The sequence below is a fragment of the Schistocerca serialis genome, chromosome 5, assembly GCF_023864345.2.
Source record: "Schistocerca serialis cubense isolate TAMUIC-IGC-003099 chromosome 5, iqSchSeri2.2, whole genome shotgun sequence".
Classification (NCBI taxonomy): Eukaryota; Metazoa; Arthropoda; class Insecta; order Orthoptera; family Acrididae; genus Schistocerca; species Schistocerca serialis.
The window spans coordinates 418258969-418279544 of NC_064642.1; the positions used below are offsets into that span (position 1 = coordinate 418258969).

Genomic DNA, 20576 nt, shown 5'->3' on the forward strand with positions numbered 1-20576 from the left:
CTACAGAGAAAGGTTTTCTATGGCTCAGAGTTGCTGTAATGAGAATATCACCAGCTTATTCCAACTGATTTGAATATAATTTAAGTGAAAAGGTTGTCAGGGGCCTTCTTGTCATTTTTTGCCACAATATCAGAACCGATGCCCAATAATTTATGGTTTTAACTCTGCAACCAGACCAGAATGTTGAATGCAAGAATAACATATGGAGGATTGGCAATATTTGTGAAACTTCATTTGAGGAGAATAATAACGTTACAAATTCAATGAGTCATTTGGCCTTCAATATTTCACTGGCCAGTTCGAAAATATACATGGAGTATTCCCGATCGGCACAGTATCACAACTCTTCATGTGCCACCAATAACTCTTGAATTGGCCTCAGTTTTCCAGAACCAGTCATTATCTAAAGAGAAGAAGTTTAAATCATGCAGCAAAAATGCTGTTTATATATATATAAAAAGTACATTGACTTGGAAACCATGAAGATATCCAAACAAGTTTTGAGAAACTTTGCTAAATGCCCTAACAGCTTCAGAACCTGTTTCAGAAACGCTTAGAAACCTCCATTAAGCAATCTACTAGCAACAAGCAGGCTTGGGAAACGAAGTTCCCCAACTGTGGCTGAAATTGCCTAGCTATAAGGTGTGGACCATTGGTGATGGCAGTGCTAGATTTTTAATAAATGGTAATGGCAAAATCCACCATGGATGAACATGTGCTTTTAATTATACTAAAATGTAGACTTTCATGGTCGGAAATGTCATGTCCATTATAATTATCTGGGCTGTTATGCCGTGGTCGGTTGATGAATTCTGTGTCAATTCCCAACGTTTTGTCCGCGTCTGCAGGAGACATCTTCAAGGGGGTCTGTAGCTCAATGAAAGGTCCAACACACCCACTGGCTCGCTACTGACTGCCGCTAAATTCCGTGTCCGCGTGCTTACGCGCGCCATGGCGTGAAGTCACGTGATTTGAAAATGTCGGTGCAATTGGCTGCTGCCCGTTGTCGATCGCCGTTGCCATCACCCAGTAGTGGACGGGTGGCACATGTCTTTAACACCGGCATCCATATACCGTTTAATTTCACGCCCTCCTCCTTTCTATTGAAATTATTAGGATGTTTAGCGATTTCGATTGCCTGCCTGTAGAGCCTTTCGTAATATCCGCTTGTGGCCGCTATTACTTGCATCTTCCTCTTAACGAATATGGTGGTTCCCTGGCTGGAAAGCATTCTCCGTAACAGCTGATCGTTCAGTTTCTCCTCTTCTACAATTGCCCTTGTGCTCTTCCAGTGGTACCCAGATAAAGATCTCCACAGCTGCATGGGATCCTATACACTCCAGCTTTTTCCAATGGTTTGCAAGCATCCTTGGCAGGCTTAAGGTATTCCTGCATCATCCTGGTGGGCTTTTAAATTACAGTAATATTCCGCTTCGTCAAGATCCTCCATATTCTTTCCGTTATATTTTTAACAAATGGCAAGAACACCTTAGATTTTGCAGTAGCCTGTACGTCACTATGATTTCTGCGTGGATGTCTGAACGCACGTTTTATTTCGGCGGACGAATATCCGTTCTTCATTAGTGCATTGTGGAGACGTTTCATCTCAGTGTCGAGCAACTCATGTTCACAAATGTTTCTAGCTCTGTCTGTTACCATCTTGATAACACCCCGCTTCTGTTGTGGGTGGTGGTTCGGATCCCGGTGCAAATAATGGTCAGGGTGCCTGGGTTTGCAGTATACTGAGTGGCCCAAACTACAATTTTCATTTCTAAAAACAAGCACATCAAGGAAATGTAATTTGCCGTCTACCTCCTCCTCCACAGTAAACTGAATTCCCGAGTTTATACTGTTCAGATGTTCATAGAACCGGCTTAGTTCCCCCCCTGCCATGTCTCCACAGCACAAATGTGTCATCCACGTATCAGAACCACACATTTGGTTTTTTTGCTGGCAGTACCTAAGGCCTGTTCTTCGAATTTCTCCATAAAGAAATTTGCAATTAGGGGACTTAGGGTGCTTCCCATAGCCACGCCATCCGTTTGCTCATAAAACTGTTCATTCCACTTGAAGTATGTGGTCGTCAAACAACACTTAAACAGTTCTGAAATATCAGCAGGAAAAATTCGATCCAGCTGTTCCAATACATCATTAAAAGGTTGTTGGTTGGTTGTTTGAGGTTTAAGGGACCAAACAGCAAGGTCATCAGTCCCTTGTTTCAAATATGCACCATTCCGCTAATGGGACATGTCAGTAAAGTCAGAACAATAAAACAGAAAAAGGGAAAAACGTGAAAGGGCAGTCACGTTGTCATTGGTAAAAAAAAACAAAATGAGGGAAGTCGGCAAGAGAACGAACCCAACACTATGCTGAAGCAGCATAGGCAAGACCACCTGTGACTTAAAAGGTACAACTGCTATAATATAGAAAGTACGTATGGGAAGGGTAAAAACAGAGTAAAAGGGGAATAAAAGAGGATTTCGGTCAGGGAGGTGAATCGGGAATCTCCGAGCACTGCTTACAGTGGGAGACACCCAAACACTCACCGCCCTGCCCCAACACCAGAGAGAGATTAAAAACCTTAAAACTGAGAATAAAAACCACTTTCCCGGAGGAAACCGAGAACCAGAGAGACCATCCGGGAATCGTCAGCCAACATCAAAGGTAAAGTGTGGGGGAGTCTGTACTTAGCACGCAGAGCCAAAAGAAGGGGGCATTCAACCAAAATGTGGGCTACTGACTAGAAGGCTCCACAATCAAATAGTGGGAGTGGTTCATCACGCAAAAGAAAACCATGGGTCAGCCTGGTATGGCCAATGCGGAGACGACACAGTGTGGTCGAGTCCTTTCGGGAGAGGCGAAAGGAAGAACGCCATGGGCCTGGTGTCACCTTAATTGCACGAAGTTTATTAGACAGGGGAGTAGCCTCCCAAGAATTGGCCCATGACTGTACGAAGTGGGATCTGATGTGAAGCCGTAAATCAGCTGCAGGAGGGGTTACAGGAAATGTGGGGTAAGTAACTGCTCCCCCAGACAAATGATCAGCGAGCTCATTACCCGGGATACCCACATGGCTAGGGACCCAAAGGAAATCAATGGAACAAGCAGCACGGTGAATATCAGCGAGATGGTCATGGATGGCAGAGACCAAGGGATGGCGCGAAAAACACCGGTCAATAGCAAGAAGGCCACTCATCGAGTCCGTGCATAACAAAACGCGGTTGTGTTGGGATTGTTTAATAAAGGTAAGGGACTGGGAAATTGCCATCAATTCCGCAGTAAACACCCCACATGTAGGTGGCAGCACATGACTTTCCGTTCCAACAGAGGACGTGAAGGCATACCTAACATTATCAGCAGATTTAGAGCCATCAGTGTAAAAAACAACAGCATCCCGAAACTCCCATAAAATTTGGCGGAAAAAACGAACGGAACACCGCCGGGGGGGTGGGGGGTGGAGTCTTTCGGACCTCGGCAGAGATCCATCCGAATTCAAGGCCGAGGAACTTACCAAGGAGGGGTGGAGGGGAGGGAGCAAGGAAGACAGGACAAAGAAGGAAGCTGAAAATCATGGCAAAGAGACACAAGGTGCAGCCCAACCGGTAAACCCGCCCGAGGGCGGGAGTCTGGTGGGCGACGCCCATGGTCTGGGAACAGGATAGAAGAGAAAGGATGAGTGGGAGAGGAACGGATAGTGAGTGCATAAGACACCAGAAGCTGGGACCGCCAAACAGAAAGGGGGGGGGGGGGGGGTCCCAGCTTCAACCAGGAGACCCAACAGGGCTTGTAGGGAAGGCACCGGTGGCCAAACGGATACCACGATGGTGGACTGGATCCAGCATGTGCAGTGTGGAAGGAGCAGCTGAACCATAAACTTGACAACCATAGTCCAAGCGAGACAGAACTAAAGCACGATAAAGACGGAGGAGGAGGGGACGGTCCGCACCCCAAGAGGAGTGGGCAAGGAAGCGAAGGACATTGAGTTTACAGAAACATCCTACCTTCAGGAGTCTGATATGGGGCAGCCAAGTGAGCTTGTTGTCGAAAAGAAGACCCAGGAAACGAAACTGTGGGACCACAGGCAATCGTTGTGCAGCGAGATAGAGTTCTGGATCAGGGTGGACCGTAGTATGGCGACAGAAGTGGACCACTCACGATTTTAAAGGAGAGAATTGAAACCCATGTGAGAGGGTCCATGCAGAGGCACGCCGTATAGCCACCTGGAGCTGCCGTTCTGCAGATGCCATCAAGGAGGAACTAACCCAAATGCAGAAATCATCCACATACAGGGCAGGGGCGACCAAGGGACCGACAGAGGCCACAAGTCCATCGATAGCAATGAGGGAAAGAAGGACACTCAAGACAGAACCCTGTGGGATGCCCGTCTCCTGGGTCCGTGGAGAACTAAAAGCAGTACCAACTCGAACTCTGAATGACCGATGGATCAGGAACTGGCGGATAAAAATCGGGAGTGGGCCCCGAAGACCCCACTGATGAAGGGTAAGTAAGATGTGATGGCGCCAGGTCGTGTCATAGGCCTTGCGAAGGTCAAAAAACACTGCAACCAAATGGCGGCGCTGGGAAAAGCCTGCTGAACTGCGGATTCCAAGCGAAGTAAATGATCGATTGGATATCGTCCCTCTCAAAAGCCACACTGGTAAGGGGACAATAGATACCGAGATTCGAGGACCCAATTCAGCCGACGGGCTACCATCTGTTCAAGTAACTTACAAACAACATTGGTCAAACTAATTGGCCGATAGCTGTCAACAGATAGGGGGTTCTTACCAGGCTTAAGGACAGGAACCACAATGCTATCCCTCCACTGAGAAGGGAAGTCACCCTGGAGCCAGATACGATTAAACACCCGAAGATGTTGCCATTGTGGAGCACTGAGATGTTGAAGCAGTTGGTTATGAATGGAATCTGGGCCAGGGGCCGTATCATGAGAAGAAGATAGAGCAGAAAGAAATTCCCATTCAGTAAAAGGTTCGTTGTAAGATGCTGACTCACAAGGGGTGAAACATAAGGTGGAAGCTTCAGCCAGCTGTTTTTGATGAAGGAAAGCAGCTGGATAGGAGGCTGACGCTGACGCCACTGCAAAATGGGTCGCAAGATGTTCTGCAAGAACTAATGGGTCCGTACAAATGCCATCTGGGAGGTGAAGGCCTGGGAGGGTGGACTGCCGATGGCAACCTTGGAGAGAACGAAGTGTAGCCCATACCCGTGACAGAGGGACTGTAGAACCAAGGGAAGAAACGAATCGTTCCCAACATATCCGCTTACTCTGATTAAATAACGGGCTTTAGAACAGAGGTGTTTAACGGTAGTAAGGCTGGCTACGGATGGGTGCCTCTTAAACTGTCGCAAAGCTCGACGGCGATCACGGATGGCAATGGCAATGGCCGTACTCTACCACGGGACTTGCCGGCGACGAAATGGTCCAGATGAGCGCGGGACAGCAAGGCTAGCAGCGCGAACAATCGCGTCAGACACGTCACGGAGGACGTCATCAATACAACCCGACAAAGAGGGAGAAAACGCAATCTGTGCAGTGTATAGAGGCCAATCGGCGCGGTGGAAAAACCAACGAGGTAACCTGTCCATCGGGGAGCGGGAAGGGAGCGTGATAATCAACGGGAAATGGTCACTATCACAAAGGTCGTCGTGTGGCGACCAGTGTAATGAAGGGAGGAGAGAGGGAGAAGAAAGAGAAAGATCAATGGCAGAAAAGGTACCATGACTGGTACTGAAATGAGTAGGGGAGCCACCATTAAGAAGGCACAGGTCGTGGTCTGCAATAAATTGGTCTATAAGAAGACCTCGTCTAGATGGAAAGGCACTGCCCCACAAAGGATGATGAGCATTAAAATCCCCAAGGAGGAGGAAGGGAGGAGGAAGTTGCTGAAGAAGGGTGGTTAAGGCAGCAGGTGTAAGTCCTGTCAGGAGGGAGATAAAGATTGCAAACTGTGACTGCAGAGTCTAAGTGGACCCTAACAGCAACTGCTTCCAATGTAGTTTGGAGAGGAATCCATGTGCTAGCAATGTCTGTACGGACCAACGTACAAACGCAACCAGAAGCCCGCAAGGGTCCGACCCGATTTCGACAGAAAACACGGAACCCACGAAGGGTCGATGAGATTCCTGGAGAACCACACAAGCTGCAGAGTAGGACGAAAGGAGGGATTTCAATTCCGGAAGGTGACAATAGTATCCATTACAGTTCCATTGGAGAACCACAGAACGATGGTTTAAATGGGGGCTCAACACGCTAAATCCAGTCATACCGCCGGGTCCCCACCCATCACCGACAAGGAGGGGACATCCATGAACGACAGGTCAGAATCCGGTTGTGAAGTCGGGGAGGGACCTCCGGTGACACCAGAGGCTCTTTGTCCCGAGACTTATGTTTCTTCTTCTTTTCAGGCTGAGATTGAGGAGGGCTGTGTGGCATAAAGGAGCCAGCTGCAGCAAGATCAGGAACAGAAAGAGACCGGGCGACCTGGGGGCCGACAGACCACTGCTCTCGCGGTCGTCGCACGGCAGCAGACCTTTGGCCTGGAAGGTGCATCCCGGGAGAGGCGCCCTTGACCGGCAGACGCCGAAGGAGTGGGACACTTCTCCGGCTGGGGAGGGGGAGCAGTGCCCATAGGAGAAGGTGTGGGAGCCGCAGGGGAGGGGGGGGGGGGGGGGGGGGGAGAGGGGTCCGGGATGGGGGTAAGGAAGGGTGAGGAAGGGGTGAAGATGTAACCAAGGCGTAACTAGATGTCGTGGACACAGGGTGAAGTCGTGCGTATTTCTTACGGGCCTCTGTGTAGGTTAAACGTTCAAGGGACTTATACTCCTGTATCTTTTTTTCCTTCTTATATACTGGGCAATCTGGTGAACGTGGAGAATGACTACCATGACAATTTACACATACAGGAGGGGGAACACAGGGACTCCCCTCATGGAGTGGACGTCCACAGTCACCACAGATAGGGGCCTGGGAACAGCGGGAAGACGTGTGGTCAAAATGCAAGCACTTAAAACACCTCATAGGAGGTGGGATGTACGGCTTCACATCACAGCGATAGACCATAATCTTAACTTTCTCAGGGAGGGTATCTCCTTCAAAGGCCAGGATAAAGGCACCAGTATCAATACGATTGTCTTTAGGACCCTTCTGAACACGCCGAACAAAGTGAACACCCCACCATCCGAGATTGTCCCGAAGTTCCTCATCAGTTTGAAGGATGAGGTCCCTGTGAAAAATCACACCTTGTACCATATTTAGAGACTGGTGGGGGGTAATGGACACAGGAATTGTGCCAAGATGGGTACAGGCACGAAGGGCCGCAGATTGGGCAGCTGAAGTAGTTTTTATCAGCAACGAACCCGACCGCATCTTGCTCAGGGAGTCCACTTCGCCAAACTTGTCTTCAATGTGTTACACAAAGAATAAAGGTTTGACACTGGTGAAAGTATCTCCATCAGTCCTGGTGCAAACTAGATAACGGGGGAAAGGTTTTGCCCCTAGACGACGGGCCTGACCCTCTTCCCGGGGGGTAGCCATGGAAGGGAAGACCGAAGAGGCAAGAGAAGCAGCACTTGAGGAATCAGTTCCACGCAGAGAGACGGCCGCAGAAGAACGGCCAGAGTTCTGGACCCGTATGTGTTTCATGTGCATAACTTCTGCCCTGATACCACCCACTCCGATCAGGGGCTCTCCTCATGGGCGCCACCCAGCCACAGCAAGGGCCGTCTGGCACGGCGGCCATTGCCGGGAGTTCCGATGCTCCAGGATGACTAGCAACCACTCCAAGGCATGCATGAGGAGGTCACAGCTCAGGTATCAGAAGTGTGATCCCTGTGTGTTCAGGGGGCTCAACCAAAAGGGTACATAGCGACCCCACCACACGGGCTGGCTACCGTGCTGGCTATGCACCCTAATATCAGACAACGACGTGAGAGAAAAGGTGGAATGTACTAGGAGGGCGCACGTCGGAGACACTAGGTAAGGTGCTCTTCCCCAAATGGCTAACACTACGGAGGAGAAATTTTGTAATGGAGGTCAAACCCCAGAGGGGGACCAAGGAATGCCAAAAGGAGGAGATGATTATGCAACAAAGCCGAATTGGAAAACCAACAGAACCAGGAGGATAGCGGGGCCAACATAAGCAGGGACACCAAGAGAGGGAGTGGAGAGGGCGAGGGGAAAGGAGTAAGGAGGGGAAAGGATGGGAAGGGAAAGGAAATGAAGCCCTGGAGAGAAAGAAGGCTGCAATGGCTCGGGGCCCCGTGCTCGCCACGCACGTATCCACAAAAGAGTTGCGGACCCCCTGGGGGGGGGAGGGGGGGGTCATTAAAAGGAACCATGGTAAACAGCAATACCACATCGAAGCTGACCAGTATGTCCTCTGGCTGGACCACTATGCCATTCAATCTGCTGATGAAATGTGTCAAATTCTTTATATAAAAGCCCGAATGGCCCACATGTGGTTTTAACAGCATAGTCAAAAACTTGGCTAACGAGTAGGTGGGCGAACCAATGGCACTTAGTATTGGTCCGCAGAGCCACCAAGTGGGAGCTAGCCCAAATACAGATATCATCCACATACAGAACGGGGGGGGGGGGGGGGGGGGGGGGGGGGGGGGGAGCAACAGTCTGGCAGAGACCACAAGTCCATCATTAATAGTGATGAGAAAAGGACACTTCATATGCAGCCCTGTGGAATGCCATTTTAGTGGATCTGTGGAGAGTTGAGAATGGTGACAACCTAAACTATGACCAGTAGGACAAGAACTGGTGAATAAAAATCAGGATGGGGGGCCCCAAAGACATCACTCATGGGGTGTAATAAGGATGTTATGGCACCAAGCTGTGTCTTACACTTTACAAATGTAAAAAAGGGCAGTGCTGAGGAAAGGCATGCTGAACAGCAGTTTCCAACTGAATCCGATGATCAAGCTGAGACTGTCCCTTCCGAAAACCACACTGGTAAAGAGATGAAGGATCGTGAAATTTAAGGACCCACTTGAGGCAATGAGCTATCATCCATTCCAATAACTCACAGGAGACATTGGTCAGGTTGACTGGCCGGTAAGTATCAAGAGACAATGGGTCCTTGCCAGACAGAAACCATAATACTGTCTCCCCACAGAGGGGAAAATGCTTTGGAGATTAAAATGGTTAAACACGTGGGGGAGATACAGACATTGTAGAGGACTGAGGTGTTCACTCAAATGGTTATGGATGGAATCGGGGCCAGGGACAATCGTCAGAAGAAAATTAGCCCAGAAGCAGCTTCCATTCACTGAAAGGTTCGTAGTAGTATTCTGCCTGACAAAGGGTAAAACATTTGCGGGAAGCTTCTGTCCACTATTTTTGGATGAGAAAGGCAGCTGGATAGGAAGCTAGCACTGATGCCATCGCAAAATGGGTCACGATATGTTCCACGAGAACCGATGAATCTGTACAAAGTCCACCTGGAAGGGCAAAACACAGGGTGGAAGAATGCCGCTGACAATTTTGTTTGGAGAGTGCAGAGTGTAGTCCACACTCGCGACAAAGGGACCAAAGAACCTACTGAGGAGACGCAGCATTTTCAACATGTCCGCTTGCCCTGATTACGTATCAGGCTTTGGTGTGAAGACTTTAGGGTAATAAGACCAGCAGAAGACTGGTGCTGCTCCAGGGGATGACAACGATCATTGGCAGTGGTGGCAATGGCTGTGTTCCACCATGGAACACAGGGAACGGCAGTGTGGATTATCTTATCTGACAGATCGTGTATGACTGTCAATAAAGAGGACAATCAGCACAATGGAAAGCCACCGGGATGTGGGAAGGGAATGAGAGAATCAACTGAAAGTGGTCACTGTCACAGAGGTCACTGTGTGGCAGCCAGTGTAAAGAAGGAATAAGGAGTGGGGAAGTGAGCAAAAGATCAATGGCAAAGAAAGTGCCACATGCAGCACCAAAATGAGTAGGGGAACCATCATTAAGAAGCCACAAGTCATGCAGCAAGAAAATGGTCAATGAGAAGTCCTCAAAAAGACAAAAAAGCACTGCCCCACGAACACTGATGGGCATTAAAATCCCAGAGGAGGAGGAAAGGTGGAAGGCAGTTACAGAAGTAGGTGTAGGTGTCCTGTCAGGAGGGATACAGACAGTGCAGAGTCCAAGTGGACAGAGATGGCAACTGCTTCCAATGTGGTGTGAAGGGGGATCTATGTTCTAACAATATCCATACAAACCAATGAGCAAATGCCACCGGAAGCCCTCAAATGGCTGACCCGGGTCTGACAAATCACAGAATCCACACAGTGTCAGTGAGTGAGCATAAGTAAGAGAGATTCCTGAAGAACAACACACATTACTGAATAAAAGGGAATAAGGGATTGCAGAGCTGTGAGTTTACAGTAGTATCCACTACAGTGCCACTGAATAAGCACAGAGCGGGTACCAAGATGGGAGAAATGGGCTGGAGCTAATAACACCACTGAGTCACTATCACCAATAAGGATGTGGTGTCTTCTAGAAATAAGATGAGTCAGGTTGAGAGGGGGGGGGGGGGGGGGGAGATGACACCTCTGGCGATACAGGGAGGGGAGGGGAGAGGATGTGGGCAGCTGTCCTGGGACTTACGTTTTTTCTCTTTCTCTTTCTCCTCCTCCTCCCCCTCCTCCTCCTTTCTGAGGTCGAGGAGGCCAGGCCACAGAGGGAGAGCAGGCTTCTGCAATATCTGCAACTTAAATAGAGTGATGGACATTTGGGGTGCAAGGACTGTGTGGAGGAAGCCCAATCACCAGCAAGCACCGAAGAAGTGGGACACTTCTCCAGCCAGGGAGAGGGGGAGCGGCACTTTGAGGGCATTTACTGAGAACCACAGGGGTGGGGGAGAGGAGGGGGGGGGCAGGACTATGGCAAGGAAGAGGGCAATGGGGAAAGGATTTAATAGAAGCAAAGGTAGAAATCATTGACACAGGGTGAAGTCTGTCATATTTATGTCGAGCCTTAATGTAAGATAAACTATCAAGGGACTTATACTTTTGCATCTCCCTTTCCTTCTTGTAAATCTGGCAATCTGGTGAGCACTGAGCATGACGGTCATGACAATTGACACATACGGGTGGCAGATCACAAGAGATCCCCCTCACAGAGTGGCTGTCCACATTCACTAAAGAGGGTCCACCGTAAGGCAGGAAGATGTGTCCAAAACGCAAACACCGTGAACACCTGATGGGTGGTGGGATGTATGGCTTCACGTCACTCCCATAACATAACCCTGATGTTCTCCAGGAGGTTATCTCCCTCAAAAGACTGAATAAATGTGCTGGAATTGGTGTTACTGTCCTTAACCTTTCTGAACATGCTGGACAAAACGAATGCCTTGTTCCAGATTTGCCTGGAGTTAATCATCAGTTTGAAGGATGAGGAACAGCATTCAATGATCCATTACCAACCGAAGACATGGATTAACGAATTCTCCCCATGGGCACCACGCACCCACAGCAAGGGTCAACCGGCACAGTGGCTGTTACCACAAGTTCTGATGCTTCGGAATGATGAGCAACCACTCCTACGCATAAATGGGGAGGCAGCAGCTCATGTACGAGAGGTGTGATCTCTGTTGTCAGGGGCCCAGCCAGATGGGTACATAACAGGCCCACCACATGGACTGGCTACATGTGCTGGTGACTTAGCAGGGTGGAGGTGGGCTACAATGGGGTAAGTAGAGGGGAAGGGGAGGAGAGGCATCCACATCATAGATGTGAGTGCAGAATTTCTTCCCCAAATGGCTCACACTACCGAGAGAAAAAATTTAGAAGTGGAGTCCACAGGCAGACTAAAAATGCCAACTGGAAGGATGAAAAGGAAAAAACTGCAAGAAATACAGTAAACCAGAGGGATAGCCAGGTTGACGTAAGAACACAGAGGGGAAGGAGGGGGAGAGTGAAAAGGGTACGGGGAAGAAATGTAGCCTGCGAGGAAAGAAAGGAGGCCCCATGTATGCCACAATGCACCTAATATGTCTTATCGTTGGGTCAAATGGTTCAAGGAGAAATGAATGAGTGAATAAATAAAAAGCCATCCCTTGGATGTATCCTTACTTTCAACTAAAGAGAAAACATTTAGCTACAGTTGCAGTTTTTCTCAAACCCATTATTCTGATCTCACAAAATGAGGAATGGCCTCTGGTCTAATGCGTGAATGACAGTTGTTCACACAGGTCAAGAAACGGACTGTGATTGCATAGTTGCCTGCTCCAAGTTACAGATGCGATGTGTGCATATACGTGCTTTGCACTTTATTGTAAAATGTAAACTTTCACAGCTGGAATTGCCACAATAAAATATTCCGGGCTATTATGCTGTGCTCAAAGGAACTGCACTAATACCTGACGATTCTGACTACAGCAAAATTCCACTTCCGTAAGCTCCCGTTGAGTGGCATGGCATCACATTTTGAATATGTGCATGCAACTGGCCGCTGTCGACTGCCGTCGTCCACTGTTACTATGATCCCTTGGGGAAAGACTGGTACATCATCTTCAGAACCAGAATAAAAATTTCATTCAATTTCACACCCTCCTCCTTCCTATTGAAATTTCTGAGATGTTCCACAACCTCTATAGCCTCTCTGTATAGTCTTTTGTGGTATCTGCTTGGGGCTGCCTGTACTTCAAAGTGAATGTGGTGGTCTCCTGGCTGTAAAGGATGTTCCGCAACAGCTGATCTGTCAGTCTCCCCTCTTCTGCAATTGCCCTTGTGCTCTTCAAGTTGTTTTTGACAGTTCTTTTTGTAGTACCAACACACACCTCCCCACAATTTTTGCACTTTATGTAGTAATGTATGCTACAAATTATGTCTCACTTGCTTCTGTAGAATTTGTCACTTACCACCATCAGCCATGACAATTCACAACAAATGAAATAAACGAAATCACTAAATAACTTGCTACAATCATGTTAAATGCTCGCACTGGGTTTGACATAGCAGAGTGCTCAGAACACTACTGGACACTCAACGGCTTTCTAAGAATTCGTAGGTGTAGACACCATGCCTGAACTCTACTGCCATCTTCTGTGACTCCAACTATAGTAGAAAAATGATTTTATTTATTTATTTTTTTACATGATTAACGAAGATGTTTCACCAGTCAATGATATTTATCTGATTAATATTAAATTTTAAAATTTGCAAATCCTTTTATTGAACAGTGTTTTCATAAACCTTTGTATTACATTTTGTTACCTGGTGAGTAGTGTCAACTAAGTTATCAATTTAGTTCAGTGTGGTCAATAGGCCATCAGATTACTAAAGCAAAATCACAACAACCAGGGAGTGAACCAGGGCTACTGCAATCTGTGCCAGAGAGAGAGAGAGAGAGAGAGATTTAACAATTACAGTCCTTGAACAACACACAATCACTTTAGGCATTGTTCACATATGGAATGGGAAGAATTGTCAATTCAATATTCCTTTGGCCTTACAGAGGGAGGTCACTGGCGACCTGCCTCCAAGATTACAAAGGACTGGCCATATGATTGCAGCTGAGTCAAGCCCTGGTACACATCACTCTGGCAGTCATACATAGCTCTCATCATCGGCCAATGTTCCAGTAATGACAAAGATCCTAACAAGGTATGTACCTACCTCTAAAGTTCCACTGCTATCAATATCTCTCATTGAAATGTAAAGTAAAACAGCCAGTATGAGCAAATCTGTAATCAAAACCATTAAAATACAATTACTTCATATACTCTGCCTGGAATATATTTTGTGGTGAATTAATGAGCAGACTACAGACTGAGAATATGGACACACAACTTTCATATCTGAAAGTATACTACGGTGATTTAGGCCATGTGTAATAAGTAGAGCTAAAAAAAAAAAAAAAAAAACTGCATTGTAAAGGGGATCCAGAACAGAAGAAAAATATGAAAAGGATAATGAATCAAAAAGACTTCCACTTAACTGAGCAGCTTTTTAAAGTGTGACAAGAACACATTAAGAACAAAAGGTGCATGCAACACAATTGGTAAACAGCATGACCCTATTAAAATATTGATATATGGAATCATAAGCCCACTGCAACATTGTCACCTCACAGAATTAGTTGCCAATCAACACAGCAGTAACCTTTCATATGTTCACAGCAGCGTAGTAAATTAAAACTGTATTTAAGAATTGGTTTGAACACCACTTTACTAGGCATGGTCCAGTTGATGGTGGTATGCCTTTGCCTTCCTCCAAACTACCTTTGAGATGAGTTATCCAGGCAGTAATATGGAAACCTACAGTTCAGTGTTAGATCTGCTTAACAGCTAAAACATGAGTAACCTACCATTTAAGTGTAGGCTGGTAACTACTTAAAAACACTGCTGCATAGTTGAGATGATGACCCAATAACTGGTTCTCAGTCATCAATGATGTTAAATTGTGATATACTTTTGTTTAGAACAAATAATTTTTAATGAAATGCAGTAGCACTAGAAGCATTAACATTTATTGTAAAAAAGCACTGTTGGCTACAGTCTGTCATAGAATCAAAGCTATGTTACCCAGCACTAGGATACTGCAACCAAAATTCCATCACTCGTTAATAACTACTTCAAAACAGTGCATAAGTACCACAAATTTACAAAAAATTCATAAATGTGAGACTGCAAAAATCATTCTTCCATATAATTTAAGCAAGTCATATTTTCTGGTACACAGAAGGCTGCATAAGACTTAATTACCAACTACCCTATACCATTCTCCCATTTCCTGCTTCCACTCTGATGTGTCTTATTGAGAACATTTGCTCTAAACTGAGCAGAAGATGAGCTTAGTTAGACTTTAGCTAGAAATAATGTGAAGTGTGACTAATATCCCTAAAATTATGATTAAACCATGCCTTCCAAAACAACTTCACTCCCACAGGTACTGTTCTGTCTACATTCAAGATAGCCTTGACGGTCTCTGAAGGCAAGGCAACACGAATCAGAATAATGGTTACTTTACCACTACTTGTTTACAGGAATGTTACCACAGCAACAACCAGCTAGAGAATCAGCTAAGGCTTGCCTTTCATTTTATTCACTATTGAATTATTACTATGCTACCTCAGGTGCCAGACACTGCAGTCAATTGCAGGTAATACTATTAGCTTTTGCTGTTTCCATTCTCTCTTTGTGCAGCATGTTCATTTCACATAGCGATGTATCCTAAAACAGATACGAACACACAGAGAAACGTGATTTAACTATCACCAACTTCTAATCAAATCCCAAATTGCATGATAACCTGTGAACAGAACAGAAACACCGAGTTGTTGCTGCAACAGCTACGGCACACGTGCAATCTGCAGACACAGTAGCGACAGTGTTCTGCCACAGGCCGCCAATAGTGATTGATTGTGAGAGGTAAAACTTCACAGCTGCATTTTCTGGTTGACAGTGATACTGGCGTTTCCATTATACCACCATGTTGCAAGAATAAGATTAAAGAGGCAGACTACAAACTTATGCTGCAAATAGATCTGAGATTAAAACTTACGGATCAAAGTTACTGAATCTTGATTTAGGTTTAAAAAGCAGGTTTGAGTGACCTTCCATTGTCACTAACACAACAAAAGATATAATCGTCATGGACTTTCTTCATCATTTGGATTACTGAAAGGCCTGAAGAAAATTATTAGTTGGCAGCAGTACTCAGTTACAAGTCTGCATTACAATGTGCAGCTGATTTGTCCGATTCTGTCAGTTTGCTCCATGTTAAGTACTCTGAACTACTTAAAAAATTTCCTGAACTGACAAAATTCACCCTTACCCTGGGAGAAATGAAGCATGGTGTTAAACATTATACTGCAAGCAGCAGTGGCCCACGAGTGTACTCAAAGTGGCAGGTTAGAGCCACAAGGTTGGCTAAACAAGAATTCCAGTTCCTAATGAATCAAAATATAATTCGCCCAACTAAATCCTAGTGGGATATTCCACTGCGTGTGGCAGAAAAGCTGGATGGTCACTGGTGTGTGTGGAGACTACCGACATCTTAATGACTGTACCCTTCCCGACGACTATCCAATTCCTCATAAATTACGTAAATTCCATCCTTGTGGGCAAGAAAATATTTTTTAAAGTCAATCTCCTCACAGTATATTACCAAATCCCATTACCTGAAAGTGATAAGGTCTGGAGTGCTATGTTCACACCTTTTGGACTTTATGGATTCAATTTCAAGCTGTTTGGCCTCCTGAATGCCCTCAGTACCTTTCAGAGATTTATTAATGACATTTTGAGAGTTTTAGATTTCTGTTTTGCATAGTCAGATGATCTACCGATAACTTCTAGTTCTCCAGAAGAACATACTTGACACTTAACTAACCTGTTTGAACACTAACAAATTTGGTTTGAGTATTAATGTTGAACAAGCCATATCTGGAGTTCAAGAAATTAAATTTTAAAGTCAAATAATTACATCAAAAGGTACTAAATCAGAATTACCTTATTTCCTTGACATACCGAATTTTTACGAAAGGCATTTGGAACATGCCACAGAACATCAGGCAATTCTTAATGATTACTTGAAGAATATTTTTAAAAAATGACTAAAGAAGCATACATTTGACAGAAAATGCAATAAAACAGTTTGAGAAGCACAAAATGGACCCTACAAACACAGCTCTTAACATTCCTGGAGAAGAAATATTTTACATGGGACAGGGAACTTCTCAGCATATACATGGCAATATGGTATTTTAAGTACCACCTTGAAGGACCTCCTTTGACATATGTTTTAAAAAGAAACAACAATAAAGCAACCCCTATGCAACTGTGTCACCTACAATTCACAACATGTCAGGCACATTTCTGGAAATGAAAACAGTGAAGCTGACAACCTATCCAGACATGAAGTAGTGGTATCAACTGATTAAGAGAAGATGGATGCTCAAGTATGAACTCTGGAAACTTCACTCCAGTCCTCATACCTCATTGAAATTTAAACAGTCAAACCCGTGATGAAAGATCATTATGGTGTGATTTATCAACAAACATTCCTCCTGATATTCCTTAACAATTTACATATTCCATTTTTCAGCATAACCACTGTAAGAGACATCCTGGTATTAAGTCTTCTGCAAAATTACCCATGTGCAGATTTGGTCAAACAAAACAAAATATCCAAAACTGGGCAAATGCATAGCACGCCAAAAAACAAAGTGACTAGACATACTAAATCTGCTACCGGCTAGTTTCCATGCACAGATGGACAATTTAACATGGTGCACATCAATCTAATTGGCCCACTGCCTCCTTCAGATGAATTCATATACTTATTAATGTGAATCGATTGGTTCAGGACAGAAGTCATTCCATTACATGATGATCAAGGAGAAACCATGGCACGGGCATTTTTTAACTCCTGGATCACAAGATTTCGAGCACATAACCAAATAGTGACAGGACAATGAGCACAGCTCCGATCAGAGCTGTTCCATTCATCAGCTAACATTTGTGGTCCTAAATTAACTCAGAATGTGACATACACCCACAGTCAAACAGGAAAATAGAGATTCCACTGAGCATTTAAGGCAACCACCAGGGCATATAGTAAAAATAAATGGAGTGACACAAGTCCAACAATTCTATGTTGTACAGGAAATGAAAATAACGCATAGCTGCAGATGTGCTGTATGGCACAACCCTAACATTGCCTAGTGGTTTCATTCTGGGTTGAAAAACAAACTAGAAGTAAATCTACTAGCATTCGCTTCCCAGTTATGCCACCGTACGGCTAAAGCACACTTTCAAAATGTTTCCACAAGGTAAAGGAAACACCATTTGTTAGCAGAGAACTGCATCTCACTAATTTATGAGGAATGAAAAAGTGAAAGCCAAATTAGTGCCTTCCTATGGAGTCTTGGAGTGAAACGCAAAATATTTCACTCTAAGGATAAAGGATGAGCCAAACAAACATCTCACCTGGCAGACTGAAACCTGCCTACATCCTTGTGAATTCTAGCACCTGTCTATATCTACAGAGCACTTCACTGGCAAATTAGTTACCCACACCTGCAACAGTCTCACCAAAGAAAGTTACCCGTTTCGGTCGAGTTTTGAAATTCCCTGAAGGGTTCAAGTAACTTGGGAGAGGGGAGGTGATGTAGGTTATTTTTATGCTCATAACCTACAGTTTTGTAAATAACTGTCATTGGTGTCAACTTTATTTTTCTTAAAAAAAATGACATTTTGAAATACAATAAGATCTAGAGTTCAGTTTTATTGCTGGAGTGTGATGTTGGTCCTGTGAAGAAAGTTCCCAAATAATAATTTGGAATCTAAAATACTGCATTTTTGTGATTAATTGTACAAGAAGCTCCAAGAATTCTACTGTTGTTGAGGTTCTTTCAAACAGTACAACAACAAATATTGCACACTTCAACACAAGTAAGTCACATTAAAATAACCCACTGAACACTCTTACTACAGATGATAATTATGTTTAACATACTACTGTTACCCAGACCACATGCAGAGTGTAAAATGAGAAGTGGCCTTTATGATTAATCGAAAATAACCATTTGCACAACATTTGACAACACTTCAATTTTGTAGCATGTTATGCAGTATGTCATCAGCTTATAATGAAAAGCTTTATTTCAGATAAGTTAGGTGTGGTTCTCACAGTAAATATAGTTACCTAATAATATACATTGTTCATTTTTTTTCCATCAATAGAGCACAGCACATCGTGACGTCCTCTCACTGGCTTACAAATAGCCAAGAGGTTTTCTATCTAATACTGCAATAAAAAGGTTTTATTTTTGGGATACATAGGTTTTCATTTGAAGCCAATGGTATATAAGACTAACAGATCAAGTAGTAGTTCTTATAACACTACAGCACATGAAATGGCAAGGAACATACATATTATGTATGAGATATCAAAGCAGGAAAATAAGACTCTGCATTAGACATTTAGAAAAAGAATGTAACATTGTAGTCTTATGTGTTGCTTTACTAGTGAAATACGAAAATATTCTAACCATTAGGTACCAGAGTCTATTCAATCCCTTCAGCTGAGTATATGATTCTTGTGTCTGCATCTTGCGCGCGCGCGCACACACACACACACACACACACACACACACACACACATTAAGACAGCACTAGACTAGACATGCTGACTGCAACAGCAAATATTTTAATAGCTTACATAAAAACGAACTTTACACGACCAATGGTTTTCTGCACTTTCACAGTAAACATTTTACTTCATTAAAACTTTCGAGTCACATAGTACTGAGCTGTGTAATTCACACATGCATTTTCTATCTAGCTTGTGGAGACTGCTGCCAATGAATTTATACGTTAATTAAGACCTGTTGCGAAGCCCGATGTTTACCGATAACAGGTCATTTTTTAAAGATTAAGACCGCAACAAGTCATCCGAATTAATATAAAATGTTTCAGAGGCATCATCTATATACTACACTGCACACTTTCTATAGGCCTACTTCAAGCATATCTCGTAACTCCATATATCTATTAAAACTCTTAATTCAAGTAACCAACAAATTCATAATCAAAGAGATTTGAAAGTGCATGGATGTCTCTAATCTGTAAATGCCTAGGTTTCTATTATACAGTGACACATGAAGCAGCTTTCTAATAACGTCATTATTTTTTACGAAACCTATTTGCTTCAACTGCAAAATTCAACAAAATGAAGTTACGAGGTTTCCAGTCTACCATCGACATGCTTCAGAACAATATCTATAAAGATTCATTACCTCCATACACTTACTTCGCAAGCATGTTTACTATATTGGTAATATGCACGACGGTATCTTATGTCCCTGTAGGTAACAGATTAAGCAACGTGGCTACAACCGTTACCCTTAACGTTTTTAGTACTTTCAACTGAAATATCACCACCAGCAGAGTTTCAGAAGAAATTAAGAGCCACACAGCCGGCTTGCAATGGCACACACCATACATTTTACATTATCTTCAACTCACTTCAACTCTTTTCTACTGGCGGGAACTGGTAGTAAATCCCAATGGTGCCAGATACTGCATCTCAGGTTTCCCTCATACATCCACATAATTTCCCAACAGATCACCGTTTTTCCCACACATTTAAAATTTTTAGAAATCATATAATTAAGGAATTGATCGATTACAGGCCCATAAAAACATGTAAGTACTGACGTACTAAAAACTGTACTCACAAATCTAATAGTGGATGTCTGAATTATGACGTTTCAAAGGTGACCTGTTAACATTTACTTCTAAGCTCTGCGAACGGTTCTCGGCGTACATCCTATTTTAACAATTGTTTATTGTACCATTCATGTATGGAGCGTGGGAAAATGATTGCTTAATATCTATGCGCGCGCTGAAGTTAAGCCGGGTTCACACACGCAACTGATGTGGTGCCACAGCTTCTGGCTTTCGCCTGTGGCGTCGTGAGTTACCGTTGACATCGAACCCCACAAATTCTACGTATGCACAGTTTTCAGTAAGGCGTCCATGGAGGTAAGGCGTCAATCAACGAGTTAAAATTTTAACTCCTTGGCGTCAACTGAGATCATATGGGTA

General features: G+C 44.4%; 1 protein-coding gene and 1 non-coding gene across 4 annotated transcripts in view; both read right to left on the reverse strand.

Moving 5' to 3' along the window:
• LOC126481045 (uncharacterized) overlaps positions 1–19971 on the reverse strand; it is a 48953-nt gene extending 28982 nt beyond the window's left edge. For 2 of the 3 annotated variants that reach the window (XR_007587502.1, XM_050104526.1), the window contains exons 1-2: positions 19780–19971; positions 13642–13709 (exon numbers count right to left, since the gene is read on the reverse strand). The gene's annotated coding sequence lies outside the window, so the exon portion shown is untranslated. Of the gene's footprint in view, positions 1–13641; positions 13741–19779 lie in introns of those variants that run through there. The other variant, XM_050104527.1, reaches the window with a different exon arrangement.
• LOC126482886 (small nucleolar RNA U85) lies at positions 13290–13596 on the reverse strand. The gene has a single exon (XR_007587723.1). It is a non-coding gene; the product is annotated as a small nucleolar RNA U85 (small nucleolar RNA).
• Positions 19972–20576: the final 605 nt, after the last annotated feature.